Source organism: Lissotriton helveticus, chromosome 1_2, assembly GCF_964261635.1.
Source record: "Lissotriton helveticus chromosome 1_2, aLisHel1.1, whole genome shotgun sequence".
In the NCBI taxonomy this organism is placed as follows: Eukaryota; Metazoa; Chordata; class Amphibia; order Caudata; family Salamandridae; genus Lissotriton; species Lissotriton helveticus.
In genome coordinates, this window is record NC_136058.1 from 228,271,962 (window position 1) to 228,285,906 (window position 13,945).

Genomic DNA, 13,945 nt, shown 5'->3' on the forward strand with positions numbered 1-13,945 from the left:
CTTAATGCTCTTGGGACTTTATAAGGTGTGTGTTAGAACTGGCTATTTCTGGTAGGCTAAGGCTGACGCCAAAGCCAGGCAGAAACTACCATTCTAGTCAGGGCAAGGGAGTCACACAGCAAGATAACCCCTGCTCACCCCCTTGGTAGCTTGGCACGAGCAGTAAGGCTAAACTCGGAGGCAATGTGTAAAGCATTTGCGCCAGCACACAACAGCAACAACATCCTAGGCACACCACAAAAGGAACTCCACACAAGGTTATGTAAAAATAACTTCTGTATTGTCAAAATACATCAGATAGAAATCACACATGTACATTGTGCCAACTGGCACGGGCAATATTCCCAAGGGATTATTTACAAGACAGGGCCACATGGGCCACTGTCAGAATCAACACTTTTAGAAATAGAAATACTGTCAGAAATTAGAATAAAAGGATATAAAATAACAGTTATAAATCCCATCCAGTAACTACTGGGAACAGGTAAGTACCACCTACGCAACCCTATACACCTTAGGAGAATGTCACGCAGGGGACCAGGACCTCACTAGGACCACCTGTACTGGAAAGAACAACCACCTAAGAATAAAATACATTTAGGGGTATAAGCAAGAACACATTACACATGATGCATCAAAAACACATTCAGAGGTGCAACACAGGAAAACACATGATGCATAAAAATACATTCAGCGGTGTAGGGAAAAAGGTAAACACAATATGCATAAAACATTCAGAGGTGTAAGGAAAGAAAACACATGATGCATAAAACATTCAGAGGTGTAAAATCAAGGAGGACACATGATGCATTAAAAACATTCAGAGGTGCCAGGAAAGAAAACACAACTCAATAGCGCAAAGACACATGATGCCTAAAACATTCAGAGGTGCAAGGAAAAACCACACAATTGCGCAAAACCTACATAAGCCACCACCTCTGGCAGTCCCTAGGCCAACTCGCCTTGTTGGGGCTAGGACGCCCTGTGTCCCAATGTCAGGGTCCTAAACGGTGCAGGTGCCCACTACTTGCTGGGCACCTGTAGACAATCCCAAGTGCCTAAACGATGCAGCTGCCCACTAATTGCTGGGCAGCTGGGAATCACAAACTGCGACATGGTCCTCACTGACCCTTAGGTGCAAACTGCGCCACTGCTGGAGCCACACAGGTGCTGAAAACACTTCTACACGCGTTGGAGCCACACGGGCTCTGAAAACACTCTGCACGCGGTGGAGCCACACAGGCTCTGTCATAACACGTGCCCATCGTTGGAATCCCCCCTCTGGGGACTCGTGAACAAAAGACTGGCCCTTGAGCCTCTCAGGGCTCGTAAATCAATATGGCCGGTCGGGAGTCCCTCTCGGGGGACTCGCAGTGTTAATGGCGCCTGGAGCCTCTCTGGGCTCCTTAATCCACCTTCCGGGTCTCTGCGGGGCAAATGCCCACAGGTCATCTTAGGAGCCCCGTTCGGGGGACTCGCACACAAGCTATGCCACTGGAGCCCTCGCGCCTTCCCAACAACGAGCGCGAGATCGTGCTACTCGGGGGGCGGGGGGGCAGACACCGACAATGTGTCCCGGCGCCCCTCCCTTCTCTCCGCTGCCACACACTCACCGGGTCTGGCGGCTGACGTCGGCCCTCTCTCCTCTCTCGTGGGCCGCTGGACTCCTCGGGACAAGGCTCACCGCACTCGGGGCAGGCGGCAACCCCCCGATGTCCCCGCACCGGCAGGACGACTTCTCGGCAGCGGCGTCTCTCAGCTAGGGACACTGGTGATCCACCAATGGATGCGCAGCTCCGCAGGCGAGCCCCCAGTGACACCGGAACTCCAGCCATTCACAGCGCGGCTTTCCCGATGACGCGGCGGCCCGGGAACCAATCCCAGCGTGGCGTTGCTGAGGGGGCTCGCCGCTCTCCGCCAATGAGGAAATAGCTGCTTCGATCTTGGTCTCCGTGGCCATTAAACACAGCTCGGGCTGCGGCGGTGAACAAAGGGGATTCACGAGGGGTGGGCACCCTCGCTATTAAAATAAAATAGAAGCGAGGTGGGCACTCGCTAAGGCGCCATACACGGGGTAGCACCCGAATTTAAATAAATAATTAAAATACGGGCAAAATGCGGCGTGGGCAGCCGCGAAAGGGCATCAAAGCTCTACCAAGCACTTAGGAGACAATTAAAGCGCACCCAGCGCTATAAGTAGACCCCAGCGCTCCCAAGCGCTAGAAGGAAACGCAAAGTCCAGAAAAGTCCTTCAGCGGATGCAGCCAAGTCCTTCCAGGCACTTTAGGCTATAATAAGCCTTGGCAAAAGCAAGAGAAAGTTCCCAGAAGTCTGCAGCAGGGGACCACAGGCAAAGGTCCCCCAGGGAAAGTCCATCAGGTGTCCAGGGGCTGGGCAGGGCCCAGGGATTCCCCTGGGCCCAAGCAGCAGCACGCCCCTGGCAGATTCAAGTCCAAAAACAAGAACATTTTGGAAGGGGACACAGCCCCTTCTTATACAGAGAAAAGTCTTTGAAGTCTTTGTGCAGGCAGTGTGAGAACCAGCTAGAACTGGTTATAGGGAAGTCCTTTCAGTATCAGGGACAGAGGTGACAGTCGCCCAGCGGGGAGGTGGAGCCAGCATTGTGGCAGGCAGGCACAGCCTCATTCACTCCCAGGTGCTATCTCCTCCCACTTCCCTGGCAGCAGATGCTGCCTTTCATCCACGGGCTGACTCAGACAACCTCCTGGGGGCTCTGCAGCCCCTGTAACCCTCAAACCAGACAGTCAATCTACAAGCAGGCCCAGGCACTCTGGGCCAGGCTCACCAGCCAATCACACACCAGGCACAAATTACACAAATATGCCAACTTCTCAAAGTGGCACTTCTAGACTAGACACAATCATGCCGCATACACCATTACGCAGCATTCAATCTCACGAGTTCGCACATATCAAACTCGACCCTGCACTCCCCACACATCAGGAACTACCATGGGCATAAATATCCCCCATTCATTCCTATGGAAGGGCAGGTCACTCACCACACATACACAGAGAGCACACGCACTTTACACTATACCACAGTGAAAAAGTGCGCAGAGGCCTAAAATAACCAACACCAGGTTCCAGAAACAGGCTAGGAAAAAGCAAAAAGTTTCGGGGTTTAACCTGCCAAAAGGGCCAGGTCCAACAGTGTGATAAGATGTTGCAATGCATGCGATCTGGCTGAATATTTTATCTTGTGGCCAATGCCGAAGGCCTTAAATTCTGTACGTTTCTTGATGGGTAGCCAGTGCAATTGCAGGAGAGCTGGATGTACAGTATTCATCTTGGGCAGACCCAAAAGAGCTTGTGCTGCTAAATTTCATTTTATATGATCTGCAATGTATTTGTAACATATGCTTGACTGCCCAAGTATAATGAATTGCCATAGTCAAGGATTGACCAAATAAATCTCTGAACCACTGTCCTAGGACAATCCATTGGAAGCCACCTAAACGTCTTCCTCAGGGATCTTAACAGTCCAAAGTAAGTGCCTGCTACCTTCTTGACCTGTGAGATCACGGTCAAATCCTCGTCCACTATGACCCCCAGGTTGTTCACCTCAAGTTTAGGAGTAGGGGATTCTCCCAGACAAGGAGGCCATGTACGTTGTTCCCAGAGTGACAGGTTGCTACCTACCACCATCCCCTCCGATGTGTCCCTGTTCAACTTGCAGTCATCCAACTAACCACCTGTTCTAAACATGTATTTAATGTGTTGGAGGAATATTTAGTGTCTGGTGACAGAGACAACAATTTGAGTGTCGACAGCGTAGGCAACCATAGTAAAAATATGGGCACAGATAATTTCTGAAAGGGACTTAACAAATGTTAAACAGCGTTGTGCTCAACCCCGAGCCCAGTGGCACTCCACATTCACACTTGTAGATTTCCGATAAAAAGGACCCTTCACTGATTTGGAAACTTCAGCTAGATATAAATGCAGTTAGCCATTTTAGTGCTTTCCTTGTGATATCTCTTGCCTTCATCCTGTCTGTTAAAATTGAATGAGAGACAGTGTCGAATGCTGTGCTCAGATCGAAAAGAATGAGCGCAGCCAACCCTCCTCGATCTAAATTCATTCTCATGTCTTCTGTGGCCAGCAAAAGGGCTGTCTCCATACTACAGCCAGGGCGGAAGCCAGACTGCGTTTGATGCAGCAAATGATTGGTATGCAGGAAGTTGGAGAGGAAAACATGACAAATCTATTTGGGACCCTCCGCAGAGATTCACTTATAAACTTTCCAAAGATGGTAAAATGTTTTAGCAAGATAACATTATTTCAGAGGGAATCACCGCCTCGGATCAAATAATTAGTACTGCAGCAAAGTCTTCTGGTGTCTTAGCACACACATCTTGCCATCGCTTGGCAATTAGGTGTTGTCTGCATGTAGTCGGTCAAAAACCCGACCACCGCAACACCATTCTAAACCTCACTTTTTTTTACTCAACAGTCTCTTTGAATTGCATGCAGATGAGGGAATGGATAGTAACAAGTCAGAAACTTAGATTCTGATAGCTGTTGCTCTGCAGAGAAAGAAAAAATGTAGGAAGGAAGCATTCTTTTAGACCACAAGACCATCTTTTCTCCACAGAGGATTCAAAACCATCTGTGTCCTCAACCACCGCTACAGCAGAGGCAATAACAATAACTGCGGTGTCAGTCAAAAAGAAAAAGTTTCTATTCCTTTGTGGCTGCAGGACAGGCAGAATAGGATGACTTTCCTGCAGCTTCTGTGGTGGGGGAAGGCACTATGAAAATTCTACAACAGTGACTGACGAACACTACAGATAGATGAGACCTGAATAGTGTGCCATGTGTTCACAATCTAGGATAAAAAACAAACCTTCACCAGCAATACTTCTGAAAGAGTAAATTTCCTATAAGGAGCAACCTCAGCAGGAGGCGGATACGTGGTTGCGAAAATTACCTCTGGAGAGGTTCCCAGTTCCCAAAAAGGAAAGACAATGTATTCTCATTTTTGTTTCGAAAGATATGGCCATAGCAAAAATGTAGTCTCCGTCTCTGACTCGAGCTAACCACCAAATGGATAAAAAAAAAGTTCAGTATGTTAGCACTCCACCAGATCTATCTTCAGCCCCATTGAGGAAAGTAGATATATGCCTTGAAGATGTCTTTTTCACACTCCGATTGCTGCAAAACATCAGGTTTCTGATGTGCAAAGATCATTTCCAATACAGGGTGTTGCCTTTTGCGCTGCAGATCGCTCCAGGAACTTTCTCAAAAGGTATGGCAGAAGGGGTTGCAAATTTGAGGAGAAAGGGGATCTTCATCCATCCTTGTCTAGACGATTGGATGACAAAAGCTGCTTCACCTGAGCAAGCTCATCTTTATTTCAACCTGATGGGAGAGACACATTAATCCCCAACATTACAGGTCAGTTACACCAAGTCGATACCGACTCAAGTTTGCATCATTCACTGTCTAGGGGCCACTCTAGATGCCCTGAACGCAAAAGCTTTACCATCAGAGAAGACGGTCTCATTTTCTACTGAAATATTTAAATATGCTGAAGCACCCAAAAGCCAGACAAGACTCCTATCTCCAAGGCTCGATAGCTTCTGGCATTTTCGTGGCTCCTCATGAGACCTCTCCAATAGGGATTCAAAGGCCAGTAGTCCCAGTTCACAGGCAGGTATGAAGATTCAGTGAAGCTTCTGGCAGTGAACCAGTTATTCTCCTGATGATCCTGACAAATCTTTGAAGGGTATCTGTTTCCATCAGGATTTCCACACCCAAATGATAATGACATGTTTCTCGCTTAATGATCATATCCACATTCGAGCTGCTTATTCCTAGAAAGAAATAACCAACTACATGAGGCTACTAGACCACAGAGTAGTCTATTCAATTCTTTTCTCCCTGATAGAAGGACAAACGTCCTCCTTGTCAAGAGAGAAATATGTGTTGTTTGAACAAGCAGGGAGGCAAAAGATTGAGGTTTGTAAACTAGATGCCAGGTTAATTTGGAAGTATGCATTAGCCAGAAGTCTTCAAATCAAATCAGTTAATCTCCCAGGAGAGCAAAATTCAGACACAACTTGGCAGGATTTTTCAAAAGAATTATGAATGAGTCCTAATCAAAATGTTTAGAAGATATCACCTTTGAATGGGATTGCTCCTCAGTTAGACCTTTTCGCAAATACCCTAAACAAGAAATGCCCTAGACTTGTGTTCAATTACTACTAACTAGGGTCGAAAGGGATGCATTTTTGATAGATATGCCAGGAATATTCAATTGTATATTCCCTCCGGTTCCAGTGATTCGGACTGTCATTGTTAAACTGACTTACTCCAATACCTGAGTGATCGTCTTTGCTCTGAAAGGACCAAAACCGTGGAGGTTCACAGATCTTCATCTTTTAGAACACCCACAGCACAGAGAAGGTGGCTGTGCGAACTGGATCTTCTTGACAAGTTCAAGGGACATTTTCTTCATCCTTTTCTACCATTGTTGCACTTGTCTCCTGAACTCATCTAATATTGTAATTTGACTCTTGAATAAGATTGCATGGACATTCAGAGAGACGACAAGCACCTTTCCACCATGGTATCTTACTATTTTAAAAGAAATCTTCTGCTTATAGTGCAGTCAGGAAAACATTGACCTGAAAAATTTCTATGAAGAGGTTTGCCTTTTCTGTTCTACGTGTCACAGTGCATTTTACCTCTGTTGGGGTACATCTTTTAGCCATCACGGTTTATGGAACCTGTGTCCATCTTTTGATTCACAACATTTAAGTACTTATTAGAAGATATTAAAGTGTATTTTTTCACTAGTCAAGAGAATCTCTCCTCTCTGGGAAATTCATTGATTTCTCTGTCATATTTCATAAAAAGTTGCTTTCTTGGTTGCGACAACTTCTGCATGCAAAGTTCCAAGCCCTATGTTCGAATGAACCCTACACAATATTCTATAAAAAATAAAGTGGTCATTAGTACACATCCAGGTTTCCTAACTAAAGTGGTTTGGGGCATTCACTTTAATCAGTCCACAATGCTTCCAACTTTCTTTCAGAATCCTTTCAGTCCAGTGGCATAGTCACTGCACACATCAGATGTTAAAATACCCAAACTAGATACTTAAGTTTTAGGTTCACAAAGCAAAGGATATTCTTACGTGAAAGCATCATTTGAAAGTGAATTATGAGGCTGTTTGGATAGGTGTAAGCCCTTTCAAGCAGGGTTTCTATATGGATTGTGTTGTGTATTTTTCTAGTCTTTGCTGGGTAGATTTAAGGCTCAATCCACAAGAGGTAAAGACACTACTACTACAATTTTAGAAACACCCATACAACTGAAAATTGTAATCTGGATGTTCGGGCATACCTTTACTAGACACTACTCTCTTGAATCCTACTAGAAATCTCTTTGGATAAATGTTGTAGGGGTTTTTTGCCTTTCACTGTATTTCAAATGACGGGCTTGCCACCTATTTAGTGCTCATGATAATCATGAGAGATTCCTGAAAGAGAAGGAAAATTTACTCCCAAAACAGGGGATTCCCTGTTATATTTACAAAAGGTAGAATATTTCTGCACATATGAGTGATCCCGGCACAGAATTTTCCACGTTTCTGAAACCAATCTAATAAATGGAAACATGATAAAAAAAAAAAGTATTTACTGTGTTTTTATTTAGATAGCCAAAATGCTCAATGAGCTGTAAATGTGGTTGTAAAATGCCACTTAACATGTTTTGAGCTACATAAAAACAGGAACCTGTGACCCAGTAAAAAAAAATCTGAAAGTAACATGTTAGTGATAGATTCCTTACGTAGAAATACCCCCAAGCGTCAGACTGGATCAGCAGTACCCCTGTGCGTCGGAAGGTGGCCTTGGTCTGCTCCGCGTCCGTTGTCGGCATTGTGGTCGCCGGAATGACATTGCAGCAGGTACTTGGACGCCGCCCTCGCAGTTCTTTATTTTTCGGCACCAGCAAGCGCAGATCTGGGAAGAGCAAATAACCCTAGTCACTTTTTGACAGGTTTTTGAGATTTTTTGTCTCCATTTTTCGAGTCTATCGACTCCTGGCGCCGAGTAGGGGTGCCTGGTATTAAGTCCTGCGGATCTTGTCGCTGCATGATGTCAGTGACTGTCCCCCATGACGTGTCTCTCTACTGCCTGGAGAGCGACCATGACCCCAGGTCATGCTCTGAATGTTGGGCAATGGCATGGAAGACTTTGCGGGAGCGGTCATGAAAGTTGCTGGAAGCCCGGCAGTCGGCTCCGTGCCGTTCCAGGTCCTGGTCAAGGAAGAAGACGAAGGACCGGTCGCGGAGCCACCATCACCATTCTTCGGGTTCCAAGTCCACGTGGTCGGGTAAGTCCAGGCACTCGAAAAAGAAGTCAAAGAAGCGTAATCGTTCTCCGACTTCCCCTCGCCGGTCGCGCGATGTGGCTGAGAGTGTGGGCGGTACAACCCACGCGGCTCTGGCAGAGCCTGTGCAGTCGGCCCCAGCCTCCTAACCACCCTTTCCGGGGCCGTAGCTACTCCGGCCCTGGTGCAAGACTTTCTGCCCTTTTTTGGGCTGTCGGCCCCGCCGGTTCATCTTTAGGGCCCCGCGTGTCTGACATGGGGTCCTTGCCCTGTGCTGCCGGTCCTTGCCCTGTGCTGCCGGTCCATGTCCTGTGCTGCCGGTGGCTTCAGCGCCGCTGATGACTTTGGTCCCAGCGTTGCAGGACCCCCTTGGATCCAGGCCTGGATCCCGGTCGACGCCGGTTGACCTCACGACTCCTCCACCGGCGTCGACTCCCCCCGGTACTGCCAGTGGCATTGTCCGGTCCCTCTCACAACGTCGTTTTCAGACCCAAACTGAACACAGCGCTAGTCCGGCTTTGTTCGATGCCTCCATCTTTTCAACCTATTCCTCAGGCCATGGAGGAAGGGAAGGACTAGGAGGGGTCTGAAGACCCTCTCACACAGCAGTGTGAGTTGGATCAGGACTGGGCAGAAGATTAGGGGATGCCAGTAGTCTTGACTAATCGCCTGACCTTGGCTTCCTGTCTCCTCCTTCTGTGGCTTCGGAGGGAGCGACCTATAGTGTGGTTTTGCTTAGGGCAGCCGAGGCCCTTGACCACGAACTCCCTATGGTGGCCCTGAGGACTAACCTCCTCACTGAAGTGCTCCAGTCGGCAGTAAGCTCTTCGAAGCCTTTGCTGCCGTTCAGTGAAGCATTAACTGGCGTTTTTATGGGCACTTAGTCCAGGCCCACCATAGGGGCTCCTGTCGATAAGAAAGAGGCCAGACGCCACAGCCCAGCTCTGGGTGATAATGCTTTTCTGTCCATCCACCCCACCCCACCCCAGAGAGTCTGGTTATCCAGGCCTCTACTTCCCAGAGCGCATTCCCTACCGCCCATCCGGATAGGGAATCCAAGAAGCTGGAGCAGTTTGCTAAGAAACTGTTTTCATCTGCCAGCTTAACACAGCGGTCGGTGAACACTGCATGCCTCTTCAGCCGTTATTCCCACTCTGTGTGGGATATGGTTGTGCGAGTGCTGCCTCAGTGTCCGGAGGAGTCACGGACAGTGCTCTCCCAGGCTGTTGCAGTGGGGAGGGATGCAGCAAAAATCCGCGGACTCGCTAGGCAGAGCGATTTCCACGACGTTGGTGCTCCACCGCCACGCCTGGCTGTGGTCCACTTGCTTTTAGGGGGATGTCCACAACACCCTTATGGACACGCCCTTTGATGGCCGTCGCCTTTTTGGCGACAAAGCAGATCATGCGCTGGAGTGTTTTAAGGACTCCTGGGCTACGGCCAGGTCCTTGAGCATTTCCACATCACGCATGGCCACTTTGACTTTTCATCTCTTTCGTAGCCAAGGAAAGGGTACGCCGACAAGCTCGTTCAGCCACAAGCCGCAGAACTAACCTTGAGGCGGCCGTGGACGTGGGCCCCGCCATGGCGTGGCAGGGGGCCAGCAAACGGGTCAGCACACCTCCACCCCCGCAACCTCCGCCTCAAAACCTTCCTAGTCTGAGCTTTCAGGCCCATCAGACGCCAGTGGGCGACAGGATTCGCCATCACCTCCCCCACTGGCACACCATCACTTCGGACAGGTGGGTGCTGCAAATTGTCCAAAGGGGCTACTCCCTCCCCTTCGAGGCTACCCCTCCAGCCATGACACTCCAATACCAACTCATGTTGGGGGATCATCTGCAACTCCTACAAGGGGATGTTACGGCCATCTAGGCCAAGGGGGCCATCAATGCGTTCCTGTGCCAGACGTAAGTTGTGGTTGCTATTCCCACTACATTCTGGTACCCAAGAAGGACAAGGGCCTGCGTCCTATCTTGGATCTCAGGAATGTCAACTGTTTCCTCCGGAAGATGTTGACACTGGCTCAGGTCTTATTTGCTCTCGACCCTGGAGACTGGATGGTAGTGTTATTTCCACATCCCCGTCCTGTAGTTTCGGGTTTATCCTCCCGAGCAGCGAGACCGGGGTATTCAGGCTATGATTCCGATCTTTCAGCCAATGATTCCGATCTTTCAGCCTCTATCCCGGGTTTTGGTCACGATGACCCTCCGGCTGCTGGGCCTGATGGCCTCCTGCATCTTGTAAATGTTTTGTTGTAATTGTTTTTGAGCTTGTAAAGCGCACTGCTACCCGTCCATAGGTCTCCTGGCGCTGTATAACTCTGGGGAACCCGTCCTGGCTTTCCCTGTGGGATGGTCCCTTGCTCGGAGTCCCCAAGATGGAGCCAGGCATCCCCGGAATTGGTGGGGCCGTTGTGGAGATTAGGCAAGCTGATGCCCAGAGTTGCCGAGTGGAACCCCTGATTAGAGTAATGCTAGATGGCATATGCGGGCTATGCAGTGGGACCTGAAGTCCCAGTGGGCACAGCATCAGGCAACCTGTCCAATCACGTCCAGATCTCGGAGGGCAGTTCATGACAATTGCAGTGGTGGCTCACGAATCGCGATTTTGTCAATGGCAGATCCCTCTCCTTTCGCCAACTGGAGCACACAGTGGTGACAGATGCGTCCCTCCTGGGATGGGGTGGCCACATGGGAGAGGCGGATATCAGAGGACTCTGGTATCCGGCGTAGTCAGGGCGCCACGTCAACCTATTGGAGCTTCGGGCGATCCGACTTGCACTGAGGGCTTTCCTTCCCTCTGTCCGTGGAAGTGTGGTGCAGGTGTTCACGGACAACACCACCGCCATGTGGTACTGCAACAAACAGGGCAGGGTGGGGTCGTGGACCCTATGTCAGGAGGCTCTGCGCCTCTGGACATAGCTGGAACATCAGGGCATTTCCTTGGTGGTTCAACACCTGGCAGGTTCTCTGAATGCCAGGGCGGACTAACTCAGCCGTCTGTGCATGATGGCTCACGAATGGCGTCTACACTCTGACATGGCATAAGGACTCTTTCAGCAGTGGGGAGAGCCTTGGTTAGATCTATTCTCCACCGAAAGGAACGCGCAATGTCAGCAGTTCTGAATGTTGGAATTCCTAAGGGGGCCCTCACAAGTGGAGTTGCGGTCTGTTGTACGCCTTTCCGTCTATACCACTTCTGCCCAGAGTGCTAAAGAAAATCAGGCGCGACCGGGCCCAAATCAACCTTGTGGCTCTGGATTGGGCACGAAGATACTGGTATCCCAAGCTACTCAGCATTGCCATCAATCCCCCGATCCGACTGCCTCTTCAGGAGGATCTTCTGTCGCAGCAGCAGGGGACGGTCCTCCAGCCGAACCTTTCCAGCCTTCACCACCATGCGTGGAGATTGAGTGGCGACAGTTGACAGCTTTTGACCTTCCTCCCGAAGTTTGATGTCATCATGTCAGCCAGGCGTCCCTCCACTAAAACGGTATACACCTGTAGGTGGAACACATTTGTGGCATGGTGCACAGCAAAGGCTGTGGATCCTCTTTCAGCTCCTCTTTCGGAGGTTCTTCTGTTCCTTCTTTCTTTGGCCCAGCAGGGCTCTGCTCTGGGCACTATCAAGGGCGATCATTCGAACATCTCAGCCTTTTTTAAGGCTTCCTGATCAGCCTTCTCTTTTCAAGTCCCCTGTTGTAAATAGATTCTTGAAAGGCATTACGCACATGTTCCCTTCTGTCCCTTTCGTGATGCCTCCGACTTGAATCTTGATCTGATCTATCTGATGTGTGCTCCTTTTGAGCCACTTCACAACTGTCCTCTTCGTCTTCTCACTTTAAAGACTGCCTTCCTGGTTGCCATCACCTCTGCCAGAAGAGTGAGTGAGCTACAGGCTCTTTCTTTTAAATCTCCTTTTCTTTCTGTCAATCCGGACAAAGTTGTCCTAAGAACACTTCCATCTTTTCTGCCAAAGGTTGTCACTGCCTTTCACATCGAGCAGACCATCACTTTGCCAACCTTCTTTCTGCCTCTGCATCCCTCAAAAGAGGAACAGAGGCTCCACCGTCTGGAACCAAAACTTGATCTCTCATTCTATCTGAACCGCACACCACAGTTCCGGGTGGATGATCAGCTCTTTGTTGGTTATGTTGGCGCCAAGAAAGGTCGGGCCGTGCACAAGCGGACCATCTCCTGGTGGATCGTTCTGTGCATCAAAGCATTCTATTCTTCGGCTAGAAAGGTGCCTCCAGTGGGGCTACGCACCCATTCTACCAGTGCGACGGCCGCCACTACTGCTTTGGGACGGGGAGTTCCCTTGCATGACATCTATCAGGCAGCTACGTTGGCCTTGCTGCACACATTTACCAAGCACTATTGCCTGGACAGCCAATTCCGGAGAGACTGCTTCTTTGGCCGTTCTTTTCTCCAGGACTTTCTGGTGTGATCTTGGTTTGCAGACCCACCATCAGGGGTTGGTATTGCTGGGGTATCTATTCTGTGGTAAGGAATCTATCACTAACGTGTTTCTTTCAGATGCACAAGTTACTTACCTTCGGTAACAATACATCTGTAAGAAACATTAGTTAGTTATAGATTCCTTACCATCCCACCCATCTTCCCCCTTCTGCGAACTGATTTCTAGGGTTAAGGTCCTCCCTTTCAGGGCCCTCGTTTCATTGCAACAGTGGTCAGTTTCTTGCATGGCTCTGCGTTCCTGGCACGGAAAGTCGTGTACAGAACTGACATCAGTGCGCGAGGGCGGCGTCTAAGTACTTGCTGCGACATCATCCCGGCAACGCTGACGACTGACGTGGAGCAGACCGACGCCACCTTCCGATGCGCAGGGGTACTGCTGACGAAAACTCTCCGGATTCAGTCTGACGCCTGGGGGTATTTCTATGGTAAGCAATCTATCACTAACTAATGTTTCCTACAGATATATCGTTACCGAAGGTAAGTAACTTGTGCAATACACACAGTAAAATGTAATCCTGCTCCTTTAAGAAGGCTGAACTATCCCAATGTCTCAAGCAGGGTGTTAAGCAACTGGTGTTTTGTCTTCTCAGTAAGGAAGATCCTGAACACAAACTATCTTTATTTAAAGTGATTTTTGGCTACTGAAACCAACATTTTTGTGGCTTTGGCTTTATTCGATATCTATGGGTGAACTTTTCACCTTAGTACCTTTTTTTGCTGTAAAAAAATATGAATCCCCGAGTTTCCTTGAAGATGTTTGCTACTTACCACTGTACTGGCTCATTTTGAAAAACGCCTAGGCTTTGGTGACAGTTTTGAGGAAGGACAACCACAGTGTAATTGTTTTGTGGCTTCCTGACTCGAATTTGTCAAACAATGTTGCATAGGAGGCGGAGAGAAAGGGAAGGGGTTTGCCTCTGTCACGCATAAAGGTGAGTGATCAACAATTTTTCACCAGCACTAAACGTCTGGGCTCGAAAGACACACACACACCCTCCTCCCATGTTGGGGGGTATTTTGATGTTTTGAGGGACTGCCAGTCTTTCATAATGTCTCCCTCTTTTGCTGTTGCCATCCATTCAGAAGATCTGGAAGAGA